This window comes from Salmo trutta, chromosome 21, assembly GCF_901001165.1.
Source record: "Salmo trutta chromosome 21, fSalTru1.1, whole genome shotgun sequence".
In the NCBI taxonomy this organism is placed as follows: Eukaryota; Metazoa; Chordata; class Actinopteri; order Salmoniformes; family Salmonidae; genus Salmo; species Salmo trutta.
The window spans coordinates 41,529,616-41,543,970 of record NC_042977.1 but is presented as its reverse complement, the minus strand read 5'-3'; the positions used below and the strand labels follow the sequence as shown (position 1 = coordinate 41,543,970).

General features: G+C 42.0%; 1 long non-coding RNA gene across 1 annotated transcript; it reads left to right on the top strand.

Annotated features, from left to right (window-relative positions):
* The first annotated feature begins 12,683 nt into the window (after window positions 1-12,683).
* LOC115157458 (uncharacterized) lies at window positions 12,684-13,503 on the top strand. Its single transcript, XR_003868458.1, has 3 exons — window positions 12,684-12,925; window positions 13,011-13,389; window positions 13,484-13,503. It is a non-coding gene; the product is annotated as an uncharacterized LOC115157458 (long non-coding RNA).
* The last annotated feature ends 852 nt before the right edge of the window (window positions 13,504-14,355 follow it).

Genomic DNA, 14,355 nt, shown 5'->3' with positions numbered 1-14,355 from the left:
GCCCCGCTAATCACCACACAGAACAGGTGCAAACAATAACGGAAAAGGGGGAAAACAAAAGGGAATCAGTGGCAGCTAGTAGGCCGGTGACGACGACCGCCGAGCGCCACCCGAGCAGGAGGGGGCGCCACCTTCGGTGGGAGTCGTGACACAACCACCCGAGCCACTGCCTGTTCACCCCGCTATCATCCAGAAGGCCAGGTCAGTACAGGTGCATCAAAGCTGGGACCGAGAGACTGAAAAACAGCTTCCATCTCAAGGCCATCAGACTGTTAAACAGCCATCACTAGCACATAGAGGATGCTGCCTATATACATAGACTTGAAATCACTGGCCACTTTAATAATGGAACACTAGTCACTTGAATAATGTCTACATATCTTGCATTACTCATCTCATGTATATACTGCATTCTATCCTATTCTACTGTATCTCAGTCTATGCTGCTCTGACATCACTCGTCCAAATATTTATGTTCTTAATTCTATTCCTTTACTTAGATTTGTGTGTATTGGGTATATGTTGTGAATTTGTTAGATATTACTGCTCTGTCGGAGCTAGAAACACAAGCATTTCACTACACTTGCAGTAACATCTGTTAAACACGCGTATGTGACCGATACCATTTGATTTGACAGGCGCGCACACACACACACACAGATTTGCCTTCACCCTCAAAACAGAACCCACAGTTACACACACACCTCCTCACTCTCTCTCTCTGTTCGTCCTGTTATCCTCTTCAAATAATCATTGAGTGAAACTAGCTGCTGTCTTTCATTTACCCTCAGATAAGGGAATTATATGTTTAAAGGTAATGATTAAAGAATTCCACCCTGAAACGTAACTAATTAATTGTTTATGTAGTATGTATAATGAATAATTAAAGTACTAAACGTAAGTCCAACAAGGTTCAGAAGTGACCTGTGAGGGATAGAAATGTGTGTGTGTGTGTCTAAGAAAATACAGAGAACAATTCAACTGTGTTTGACCCGACATGGCTAGAACTCTGAGATACATATGATAGGACAGGGAGTCATTTTCAAGGTTCCTCTAATCTCGGGGGAATGGAACTGACAGCGCTGGGTAGTGATAAACAGTGGTGAGAACTCTGGGGAGGGATACATCCCACCTACTGTTTGTGTGGATGTATGTGCGTAGGATATCTACTGTTTGTGTGTATGTATGTGTGTAAGTAGGGAGTGAACTATAAAATGGATGTCTTTGTATTATGGACTTCAGAGTGCTCTCGTGAATAAACATTGATTTGACTATTGTAAGCTGGGAATTCTGTCTGTTTCATTTAAACCAGAACTTTACAAACTCTGGGTTACAGACTGAGTAGATTAATTGAAGTTTAACAAAATTCTATATCACCTTCTCACCCCCTTCTCTATTTCTGTCTTTCATCTCATATTGTTGACGAGAGTCTCATGTCATGCTCAGAGAGCACTGTGGATGGCCCTGTGGATGGCCCTGTGGATGGCCCTGTAGATGGTCCTGTAGATGGCCCTGTAGATGGCCCTGTAGACGGCCCTGTGGACACCCCTGTAGAGAGCCCTGTGGACACCCCTGTAGAGAGCCCTGTGGACACCCCTGTAGAGAGCCCTGTGTACACCCCTGTAGAGAGCCCTGTGGACAGCCCCGTGGAGCCTGTCTTTAGTATTGTAGTATTCTGTTTCCTGTTTCCGGTCACAACTTGCAGACTTGTTTACGCTGCTGTGCGTTTTTGTTGCCGATCTTACTTTGCTACCTAACGGTTTTTACTTTTTCATTACCGTATATTTTTACTTTTTACCCTCACTCAACTTTTTTCATTCAACTTTCTTACCCCGGAGGTTTTATCTGGACATGGTTCGTCAGGACTTCAAACAGCCGAAGCTAAGTAACATTAACATGATGCCTTCTAATTGCAGTCGTTGTACTTATAATATACAGGAGAACGATCGCCTTACGGCAAGGATAGCTGTGCTGCAAGCCCAGCTTCAGACGCAATCGTTAGGCAAGGGTAATTTCAGTGTAGGAAAGGATGAAACAGCGTCTGTGCCACCAGCAAGTACAGATAGTAACGTTAGTATAAACCCCCTCGCACGGTCCCCGCAGCCGGACAACTTTCTCATGGCTTCTGGAGGGAAACGCTGTAGGAATGCTCAACCGGTGTCGCTTATTCAGCCGACAGAAACTTTCAACCGGTTCTCCCCATTAAGTGAGTCGGAGTCGGAGGCCAAGACTTCTCTGGTCTCTACTCCTCCCGCTGTGGGGTCTGAGACGCCGACGGCTCCCACCATTAGCTCTGACAAATTGAAAACCCTAGTCATTGGCGACTCCATTACCCGCAGTATTAGACTTAAAACGAATCATCCAGCGATCATACACTGTTTACCAGGGGGCAGGGCTACCAACGTTAAGGCTAATCTAAAGACGGTGCTGGCTAAAGCTAAAACTGGCGAGTGTAGAGAGTATAGAGATATTGTTATCCACGTCGGCACCAACGATGTTAGGATGAAACAGTCAGAGGTCACCAAGCGCAACATAGCTTCAGCGTGTAAATCAGCTAGAAAGATGTGTCGGCATCGAGTAATTGTCTCTGGCCCCCTCCCAGTTAGGGGGAGTGATGAGCTCTACAGCAGAGTCTCACAACTCAATCGCTGGATGAAAACTGTGTTCTGCCCCTCCCAAAAGATAGAATTTGTAGATAACTGGCCCTCTTTCTGGGACTCACCCACAAACAGGACCAAGCCTGGCCTGTTGAGGAGTGACGGACTCCATCCTAGCTGGAGGGGTGCTCTCATCTTATCTACGAACATAGACAGGGCTCTAACTCCTCTAGCTCCAGAATGAAATAGGGTGCAGGCCAGGCAGCAGGCTGTTAGCCAGCCTGCCAGCTTAGTGGAGTCTGCCACTAGCACAGTCAGCGTAGTCAGCTCAGCTTTCCCTATTGAGACCGTGTCTGTGCCTCGATCTAGGTTAGGCAAAATTAAAAATGGCGGTGTTCGCTTTAGTAATCTCACTAGTATAAAGACCTCCTCCATTCCTGCCATTATTGAAAGAGATTGTGATACTTCACATCTCAAAATTGGGTTACTTAATGTTAGATCCCTCACTTCCAAGGCAGTTATAGTCAATGAACTAATCACTGATCATAATCTTGATGTGATTGGCCTGACTGAAACATGGCTTAAGCCTGATGAATTTACTGTGTTAAATGAGGCCTCACCCCCTGGTAATGTTAAATTTCACTGCTATGCGGACGACACACAGCTGTACATTTCAATGAAACATGGTGAAGCTCCAAAATTGCCCTCGCTAGAAGCCTGTGTTTCAGACATAAGGAAGTGGATGGCTGCAAACTTTCTACTTTTAAACTCGGACAAAACAGAGATGCTTGTTCTAGGTCCCAAGAAACAAAGAGATCTTCTGTTCAATCTGACAATTAATCTGGATGGTTGTACAGTCGTCTCAAATAAAACTGTGAAGGACCTCGGTGTTACTCTGGACCCTGATCTCTCTTTTGAAGAACATATCAAGACTGTTTCAAGGACAGCTTTTTTCCATCTACGTAATATTGCAAAAATCTGAAACTTTCTGTCCAAAAATGACGCAGAAAAATTAATCCATGCTTTTGTTACTTCTAGGCTGGACTACTGCAATGCTCTACTTTCCGGCTACCCGGATAAAACTTCAGTTAGTGCTAAATACGGCTGCTAGAATCCTGACTAGAACCAAAAAATTTGATCATATTACTCCAGTGCTAGCCTCCCTACACTGGCTTCCTGTTAAGGCAAGGGCTGATTTCAAGGTTTTACTGCTAACCTACAAAGCATTACATGGGCTTGCTCCTACCTATCTTTCCGATTTGGTCCTGCCGTACATACCTACACGTACGCTACGGTCACAAGACGCAGGCCTCCTAATTGTCCCTAGAATTTCTAAGCAAACGGCTGGAGGTAGGGCTTTCTCCTATAGAGCTCCATTTTTATGGAATGGTCTGCCTACCCATGTGAGAGACGCAGACTCAGTCTAAACCTTTAAGTCTTTACTGAAGACTTATCTCTTCAGTAGGTCCTATGATTAAGTGTAGTCTGGCCCAGGAGTGTGAAGGTGAACGGAAAGGCTGGAGCAACGAACCGCCCTTGCTGTCTCTGCCTTGCCGGTTCCCCTCTTTCCACTGGGATTCTCTGCCTCTAACCCTATTACAGGGGCTGAGTCACTGACTTACTGGTGTTCTTCCATGCCGTCCATGGGAGGGGTGCGTCACTTGAGTGGGTTGAGTCACTGACGTGGTCTTCCTGTCTGGGTTGGCGCCCCCCCTTGGGTTGTGCCATGGCGGAGATTTTTGTGGGCTATACTCAGCCTTGTCTTCGGACGGTAAGTTGGTGGTTGTAGACATCCCTCTAGTGGTGTGGGGGCTGTGCTTTGGCAAAGTGGGTGGGGTTATATCCTGCCTGTTTGGCCCTGTCCGGGGGTATCATCGGATGGGGCCACAGTGTCTTCTGATCCCTCCTGTCTCAGCCTCCAGTATTCATGCTGCAGTAGTTTATGTGCCGGGGGGCTAGGGTCAGTCTGTTTCATCTGGAGTATTCTCTTGTCTTATCCGGTGTCCTGTGTGAATTTAAATATGCTCTCTCTAATTCTCTCTTTCTCTCTTTCTTTCTTTCTCTCGGAGGACCTGAGCCCTAGGACCATGCCTCGGGACTACCTAGCATGATGACTCCTTGCTGTCCCCAGTCCACCTGGCCATGCTGCTGCTCCAGTTTCAACTGTTCTGCCTGCGGCTACGGAACCCTGACCTGTTCACCGGACGTGCTTGTTGCACCCTCGACAACTACAATGATTATTATTATTTGACCATGCTGGTCATTTATGAACATTTTAACATCTTGACCATGTTCTGTTATAATATCCACCCGGCACAGCCAGAAGAGGACTGGCCACCCCTCATAGCCTGGTTCCTCTCTAGGTTTCTTCCTAGGTTTTTGGCCTTTCTAGGGAGTTTTTCCTAGGGAGTTTTTCCTAGGGAGTTTTTCCTAGCCACCGTGCCTCTTTCACATGCATTGCTTGCTGTTTGGGGTTTTAGGCTGGGTTTCTGTACAGCACTTTGAGATTTCAGCTGATATACGAAGGGCTATATAAATAAATTTGATTTGATTTGATTTGATTCTAGCATAGATACAGCAGGCTCAATCAATCTATAGGCTTTTATTAGATACATGCATTACCAAGCCATTGATCCAGCTCTCAACTCTGGAACAATGCTGTCTCTGCATTTACACAACTACTACTAATGAGGTCTCTGTGCTTCCCCCGTTCATCTCTTCCTTCCAGCTACAATCTAAATCTGGGACAGAGATCATTTCATGTCACCGCTCGCTCTCTGGCGTCAGTCGAACTTTAGGGAAAAATCTTTAGGCTTTGTCACCGGGTTGCCCCCAGAGAGTACGGACACATTTAAACATCCTCTTTCTTTCCACTGCTCTATTGGTCGGTAGAAAACGTATGTAGTGCTACACACACACACCTCCTACATCCTCCTACACCTTTAATCTGCCTGGTGACACCCACTCACCGCCACCCCCACCACACACACACCTCCTACATCCACAAACAGGCTAACTAAAGACTTCACTACAAACACACTGCCTAACTTCTGAATAAACATGAAGAATAAATAAACAACACATAAGTCCCCATCCCCTCTCCACACTCCTAAACCCTAATCAAACGCATTTAACTCTCAGATAGTATTATAAAACCCTGTTGCTGCTGCTGTTATCTTGTATCATTAGTGTTGTATCGTTATAGTGTTGTATCGTCATCGTTGTATCGTTATAGTGTCGTATCGTTATAGTGTTGTATCGTTATAGTGTTGTATTGTTATAGTGTTGTATCGTTAGTGTTGTATCGTTAGTGTTGTATCGTTATAGTGTTGTATCGTTATAGTGTTGTATCGTTATAGTGTTGTATCGTTATAGTGTTGTATCATTATAGTGTTGTATCGTTATAGTGTTGTATTGTCAGCGTTGTATCGTTATAGTGTTGTATTGTCAGCGTTGTATCGTTATAGTGTTGTATCGTTAGTGTGTTGTATCGTTAGTGTTGTATCGTTAGTGTTGTATCGTCAGCGTTGTATCGTTATAGTGTTGTATCGTTATAGTGTTGTATCGTTAGTGTTGTATCGTTAGTGTTGTATCGTTAGTGTTGTATCGTTATAGTGTTGTATCGTTATAGTGTTGTATCGTTATAGTGTTGTATCGTTATAGTGTTGTATCATTAGTGTTGTGTCGTTAGTGTTGTATCGTTAGTGTTGTATCGTTATAGTGTTGTATCGTCAGCGTTGTATCGTTAGTGTTGTATCGTTAGTGTTGTATCGTTATAGTGTTGTATCGTTATAGTGTTGTATCGTTATAGTGTTGTATCGTTAGTGTTGTATCGTTATAGTGTTGTATCGTTATAGTGTTGTATCGTTAGTGTTGTATCGTTATAGTGTTGTATTGTTATAGTGTTGTATCGTCAGCGTTGTATCGTTAGTGTTGTATCGTTAGTGTTGTATCGTTATAGTGTTGTATCGTTATAGTGTTGTATCGTTAGTGTTGTATCATTAGTGTTGTATCGTTGTAGTGTTGTATCGTTATAGTGTTGTATCGTTAGTGTTGTATCGTTAGTGTTGTATCGTCAGCGTTGTATCATTAGTGTTGTATCGTTATAGTGTTGTATCGTTATAGTGTTGTATCGTTAGTGTTGTATCATTAGTGTTGTATCGTTGTAGTGTTGTATCGTTATAGTGTTGTATCGTTAGTGTTATATCGTTAGTGTTGTATCGTCAGCGTTGTATCATTAGTGTTGTATCGTTATAGTGTTGTATCGTTATAGTGTTGTATCGTTGTAGTGTTGTATCGTTATAGTGTTGTATCGTTGTAGTGTTGTATCGTTATAGTGTTGTATCGTCAGCGTTGTATCGTTATAGTGTTGTATCGTTATAGTGTTGTATCGTTATAGTGTTGTATCGTTATAGTGTTGTATCGTTATAGTGTTGTATCGTTAGTGTTGTATCGTTATAGCGTTGTATCGTTATAACGTTGTATCGTTATAGCGTTGTATCGTTATAGCGTTGTATCGTTATAGTGTTGTATCGTTAGTGTTGTATCGTTATAGTGTTGTATCGTTATAGTGTTGTATCGTTATAGTGTTGTATCGTTATAGTGTTGTATCGTTAGTGTTGTATCGTTATAGTGTTGTATCGTTAGTGTTGTATCGTTATAGTGTTGTATCGTTATAGTGTTGTATCGTTATAGTGTTGTATCGTTAGTGTTGTATCGTTATAGTGTTGTATCGTTATAGTGTTGTATTGTTATAGTGTTGCATCGTTGTAGTGTTGTATCGTTATAGTGTTGTATCGTTAGTGTTGTATCGTCAGCGTTGTATCGTCAGCGTTGTATTGTTATAGTGTTGTATCGTTAGTGTTGTATCGTTAGTGTTGTATCGTTATAGTGTTGTATCGTCAGCGTTGTATCGTTATAGTGTTGTATCGTTAGTGTGTTGTATCGTTAGTGTTGTATCGTTAGTGTTGAATCGTCAGCGTTGTATGGTTATAGTGTTGTATCGTTATAGTGTTGTATCGTTATAGTGTTGTATCGTTAGTGTTGTATCGTTAGTGTTGTATCGTTAGTGTTGTATCGTTATAGTGTTGTATCGTTATAGTGTTGTATCGTTATAGTGTTGTGTCATTAGTGTTGTATCATTAGTGTTGTATCGTTAGTGTTGTATCGTTATAGTGTTGTATCGTCAGCGTTGTATCGTTAGTGTTGTATCGTTAGTGTTGTATCGTTATAGTGTTGTATCGTTATAGTGTTGTATCGTTATAGTGTTGTATCGTTAGTGTTGTATCGTTATAGTGTTGTATCGTTATAGTGTTGTATCGTTAGTGTTGTATCGTTATAGTGTTGTATCGTTAGTGTTGTATCGTTATAGTGTTGTATCGTCAGCGTTGTATCGTTAGTGTTGTATCGTTAGTGTTGTATCGTTATAGTGTTGTATCGTTATAGTGTTGTATCGTTAGTGTTGTATCATTAGTGTTGTATCGTTGTAGTGTTGTATCGTTGTAGTGTTGTATCGTTAGTGTTGTATCGTTATAGTGTTGTATCGTCAGCGTTGTATCGTTAGTGTTGTATCGTTAGTGTTGTATCGTTATAGTGTTGTATCGTTAGTGTTGTATCGTTATAGTGTTGTATCGTTAGTGTTGTATCGTTATAGTGTTGTATCGTCAGCGTTGTATCGTTAGTGTTGTATCGTTAGTGTTGTATCGTTATAGTGTTGTATCGTTATAGTGTTGTATCGTTAGTGTTGTATCATTAGTGTTGTATCGTTGTAGTGTTGTATCGTTAGTGTTGTATCGTTATAGTGTTGTATCGTCAGCGTTGTATCGTTAGTGTTGTATCGTTAGTGTTGTATCGTTATAGTGTTGTATCGTTATAGTGTTGTATCGTTATAGTGTTGTATCGTTAGTGTTGTATCGTTATAGTGTTGTATCGTTATAGTGTTGTATCGTTATAGTGTTGTATCGTTAGTGTTGTATCGTTATAGTGTTGTATCGTTAGTGTATTATCGTTATAGTGTTGTATTGTCAGCGTTGTAGCGTTAGTGTTGTATCGTTAGTGTTGTATCGTTATAGTGTTGTATCGTTATAGTGTTGTATCGTTAGTGTTGTATCATTAGTGTTGTATCGTTGTAGTGTTGTATCGTTATAGTGTTGTATCGTTAGTGTTGTATCGTTAGTGTTGTATCGTCAGCGTTGTATCATTAGTGTTGTATCGTTATAGTGTTGTATCGTTATAGTGTTGTATCGTTAGTGTTGTATCATTAGTGTTGTATCGTTGTAGTGTTGTATCGTTATAGTGTTGTATCATTAGTGTTGTATCGTTAGTGTTGTATCGTCAGCGTTGTATCATTAGTGTTGTATCATTATAGTGTTGTATCGTTATAGTGTTGTATCGTTGTAGTGTTGTATCGTTATAGTGTTGTATCGTTGTAGTGTTGTATCGTTATAGTGTTGTATCGTCAGCGTTGTATCGTTAGTGTTGTATCGTTATAGTGTTGTATCGTTAGTGTTGTATCGTTATAGTGTTGTATCGTTATAGTGTTGTATCGTTATAGTGTTGTATCGTCAGCGTTGTATCGTTATAGTGTTGTATCGTTGTAGTGTTGTATCGTTATAGTGTTGTATCGTTAGTGTTGTATCGTTATAGTGTTGTATTGTCAGCGTTGTATCGTTATAGTGTTGTATCGTTATAGTGTTGTATCGTCAGCGTTGTATCGTTAGTGTTGTATCGTTAGTGTTAGTTTTGTTAATGAATTATCATTCCCAGGGTATGTTTCTGGCTAGCCCGCCAGCATCACAGGGCGTGGCCAGTTCCACAGGTCACGTGGTGTCATCCCCGACGACCGTCGCCCAGCAGGCCATCCTGGTCACGGCGGGTCAGATGGCTGCCATCTTGGCTCAGGTCAGTACTGTCTGGACACAAAATGAAGGAAAGGTAGCCCTAATTACTTCTTGGCAGATGGTGGTTTTGAGATAGTGGTCATATACACTATATATACACAGCAGTATGTGAACACCCCTTCAAATTACTCGATTTGGCTATTTTAGCCACAACCGTTGGTGACAGATATATAAAATTGAGCACACAGCCATGCAATCTCCATTGACAAACTGTCCTCAGTTGCAACACTCACTACCGACTTCCAAACTGCCTCTGGAAGCAGCGTGAGTACAATAACTGTTTGTCGGGAGCTTCATGAAATGTGTTTCCATGGCAGAGCAACCACACACAAGCCTAAGATCACCATGTGCAATTCCAAGTGTCGGCTGGAATGGTGTAAAGGTCGCCGCCATTGGACTCTGGAGCAGCAGAAACGCGTTCTCTGGAATTGATGAATCACGCTTCACCATCTGGCAGTCCAACAGAAGGATCTGGGTTTGGCGGATGCCAGGAGAACGCTACCTGCCCCAATGCATAGTGCCAACTGTAAAGTTTGGTGGAGGAATAATGGTCTGGGGCTGTTTTTCATGGTTCGGACTAGGCCCCTTAGTTCCAAAGAAGGGAAATCTTAACGCTACAGCATACAATGACATTCTAGACGATCCTGTGCTTCCAACTTTGTGCCTACAGTTTGGGGAAGACCCTTTCCTGTTTCAGCATGACAATACCCCCGTGCACAAAGCGAGGTCCATACAGAAATGGTTTGTTGAGATCGGTGTGGAAGAACTTGACTGGCCTGCACAGAGCCCTGACCTCAACCCCATCGAACACCTTTGGAATGAATTGGAACACCGACTGCGAGCCAGGCCTAATCGCCCAACATCAATGCCCGACCTCACTAATGCTCTTGTGGCTGAATGGAAGCAAGTCCCCACAGCAATGTTCCAACATCTAGTGGAAAGCCTTCCCAGAAGAGGGGAGGCTGTTATAGCAGAAAAGAGGGGACTAACTCCATATTATAATGCCCATAATTTTGGAATGAGATGTAGGACAAGCAGGTGTCCACATACTTTTGGTCATGTAGTGTAAATTAGTCTGTGTGCAATCCAAACCTCTACTCAAGAAGATGTACAGTATAGCCTACAGGCAACCCCAAGAAGAATAGCCATTGCAACTATTTAAATAAACCAATACATTTCCAATGGCAAGGTGTCAGCAGCGATAGAGCAGTGAACGCCAGACTCTGCTGACCTTTAGTTAGTGGTGGTGGGTTCACAGGCTGTAGACGCATGCTGCATGTTCTGGGGATGAACCTACAGCCGGCCAGCTCTTCTACACCAGTCTGTCCTCACACTAACTGGAGCCCAACAGTGGTGCACTAAAGGCATTGTTATACCATCGTAGCAATGGTACCAGATTCTAGTAGCTGGAGAAGAGGAATATATTAGAAGGGCATTCATTAAAGACAGAATTAGCATACTTATAAAATACTATGCTGTGTTATTAAATTTGAGTGTTTTTAAAGTAGTTATTGTCCTGGAAATAAATTGGACTCAAATGAGTAGGCTTTAAAAATAGTTATCGTGTGTGTGTTCTGGGTGTGTGTGTGTGTTCTGGGTGTGTGTGTGTGTTCTGGGTGTGTGTGTGCGTGTGTTGGGTGTGTGTGTGTTTGTTTGCCCTGATTATCAGATTAGAGCTCATAATTGAACTTTTTGGCAGGAGTCTGAGCTTTAATTTGGACTAATTCTCTCTCTCTCTGTCCCTCTCTTTCTTTCTGGATTTCCCTCCATTTCATTGCCAACATTCTGTCTCTCGTCCTCTCCTCAGCCAGTCTGTTTTATCATTGCATTGGTCTCAACTCATTCAGCTACTATTTAGTGTAGAGTCAGGCAGTGTTAATGTCCTCTACGGTCATATAGTTTAACCCACTAGAGTCGATTGACACACCAGTGCGTCAATCTAAGTTACATAACAAAAGAATCCCCATCAAGTTTAAGTTTAAGCTAGAGTTTAAGCTCGAGTTTAAGCTCGAGTTTCAGCTAGAGATGTTTTTTTCTGTATTGGATACGTCTCAATACACCTCATATTTATAATATTTTTTTTATGCATAAAGGGGTTCTTACTTTCTTAGTCAAATAGTTACATTTGTCCTTTTTATGTTGTATTCTCTCTTGAAAAAGCATGTGAAAACACCAGGAAATCTGTCCCTTTGCCTTTAAAGACATGAACAGCATTTGGTGAGAGACCATTTTAGAGGACAGCAGTATTGGTGTGTGTAAGACTATGTATCGGTCTAGGACTTAGCAGGGGACATCAGAAACAGCTCCCCTGTTTGTGTGTGTGCGCGAGTGTGTGTGTGAGTGTGAGTGTGAGCCCATCCGTGCATTAGCTAGAGGAGAGGAGTCTGACACTCACTCAACATTCAATCTGTTTCAGCTTACATAACCTCAATAACCATTTTCATCTCTCTACTGCTCCCTCCCATCCTCAGCTCTTCTCTCTGTTCCTCTGGGGCCCTCCCTGCCTGCCTCCCTCCCTCCCTCTCTCCCTGCCTCCCTTCCTGCCTGTCAGCCTGCCTCCCTCCCTCCCTGCCTGCCTGCCTGCCAGCCTGGGTGTTCACATCATGTGGTGGTGACATTAAATATTATAATCCTGGGCCTCATAGTGAGCTTAACCCATTCATGTCCATAATGGAAATGTCAAATATCCTTTAGTACATGTTCTCTAAGCTTACTGATTGACAAATCTGAAGACATGTTTTAAATCGTCCAAAGTGTTTGTCTACAATGTGAGTTTTTGATATTGTACTACAGTACCTGTCAAAAGTTTAGAACATCTACTCATTCAAGGGTTTTTCTTTATTTTACTATTTTCTACATTGTAGAATAATAGTGAAGACATCAACACTATGGAATTATGCAGTAACCAAAACAGTGTTAAACAAATATATTTATGGATGAGATTCTTCAAATAGCCACCTTTTGCCTTGATGACAAACTGCCCCACAGTTTGGGAACCACTGTTTTATGGAACCAAGAAGCCTCTTCCGTTCCTGATCCCTGTTTTGCAACGCTGCTCTTCCAGAACTGTTAATTGGAATGTTAGCGTCTTGCCACAGAGAAATGTGTTCCTTTGTTTCAGCTAGAACTCCCTAAACCCACTGGCCTAGTCTGATCAGTCCTCCTCTTAATTACAATGAATTGGATTCATCAGTGGAGCTGCAGAAGGGGAGCACAGAGCAGCGGACCATAAAATATTATGACTTATGGAACTAGAGAGGTGTAGTCTGTATCATTATGAGTTATGGAACTAGAGAGGTGTAGTCTGTATCATTATGAGTTATGGAACTAGAGAGGTGTGGTCCCTGTAGTCTGTATCATTATGAGTTATGGAACTAGAGAGGTGTAGTCCCTGTAGTCTGTATCATTATGAGTTATGGAACTAGAGAGGTGTAGTCCCTGTAGTCTGTATCATTATGAGTTATGGAACTAGAGAGGTGTCGTCTGTATCATTATGAGTTATGGAACTAGAGAGGTGTAGTCTGTATCATTATGAGTTATGGAACTAGAGAGGTGTAGTCCCTGTAGTCTGTATCATTATGAGTTATGGAACTAGAGAGGTGTAGTCTGTATTATTATGAGTTATGGAACTAGAGAGGTGTAGTCCCTGTAGTCTGTATCCATTATGAGTTATGGAACTAGAGAGGTGTGGTCCCTGTAGTCTGTATCATTATGAGTTATGGAACTAGAGAGGTGTAGTCTGTATCATTATGAGTTATGGAACTAGAGAGGTGTAGTCTGTATCATTATGAGTTATGGAACTAGAGAGGTGTAGTCTGTATCATTATGAGTTATGGAACTAGAGAGGTGTAGTCCCTGTAGTCTGTATCATTATGAGTTATGGAACTAGAGAGGTGTAGTCCCTGTAGTCTATATCATTATGAGTTATGGAACTAGAGAGGTGTAGTCCCTGTAGTCTGTATCATTATGAGTTATGGAACTAGAGAGGTGTAGTCTGTATCATTATGAGTTATGGAACTAGAGAGGTGTAGTCTGTATCATTATGAGTTATGGAACTAGAGAGGTGTAGTCCCTGTAGTCTGTATCATTATGAGTGATGGAACTAGAGAGGTGTAGTCCCTGTAGTCTGTATCATTATGAGTTATGGAACTAGAGAGGTATGGTCCCTGTAGTCTGTATCATTATGAGTTATGGAACTAGAGAGGTGCAGTCCCTATAGTCTGTATCATTATGAGTTATGGAACTAGAGAGGTGTAGTCTGTATCATTATGAGTTATGGAACTAGAGAGGTGTAGTCTGTATCATTATGAGTTATGGAACTAGAGAGGTGTAGTCCCTGTAGTCTGTATCATTATGAGTTATGGAACTAGAGAGGTGTAGTCCCTGTAGTCTGTATCATTATGAGTTATGGAACTAGAGAGGTGTAGTCTGTATCATTATGAGTTATGGAACTAGAGAGGTGTAGTCTGTATCATTATGAGTTATGGAACTAGAGAGGTGTAGTCTGTATCATTATGAGTTATGGAACTAGAGAGGTGTAGTCCCTGTAGTCTGTATCATTATGAGTTATGGAACTAGAGAGGTGTAGTCCCTGTAGTCTGTATCCATTATAAGTTATGGAACTAGAGAGGTGTAGTCCCTGTAGTCTGTATCATTATGAGTTATGGAACTAGAGAGGTGTAGTCCCTGTAGTCTGTATCATTATGAGTTATGGAACTAGAGAGGTGTAGTCCCTGTAGTCTGTATCATTATGAGTTATGGAACTAGAGAGGTGTGGTCCCTGTAGTCTGTATCATTATGAGTTATGGAACTAGAGAGGTGTGGTCCCTGTAGTCTGTATCATTATGAGTTATGGAACT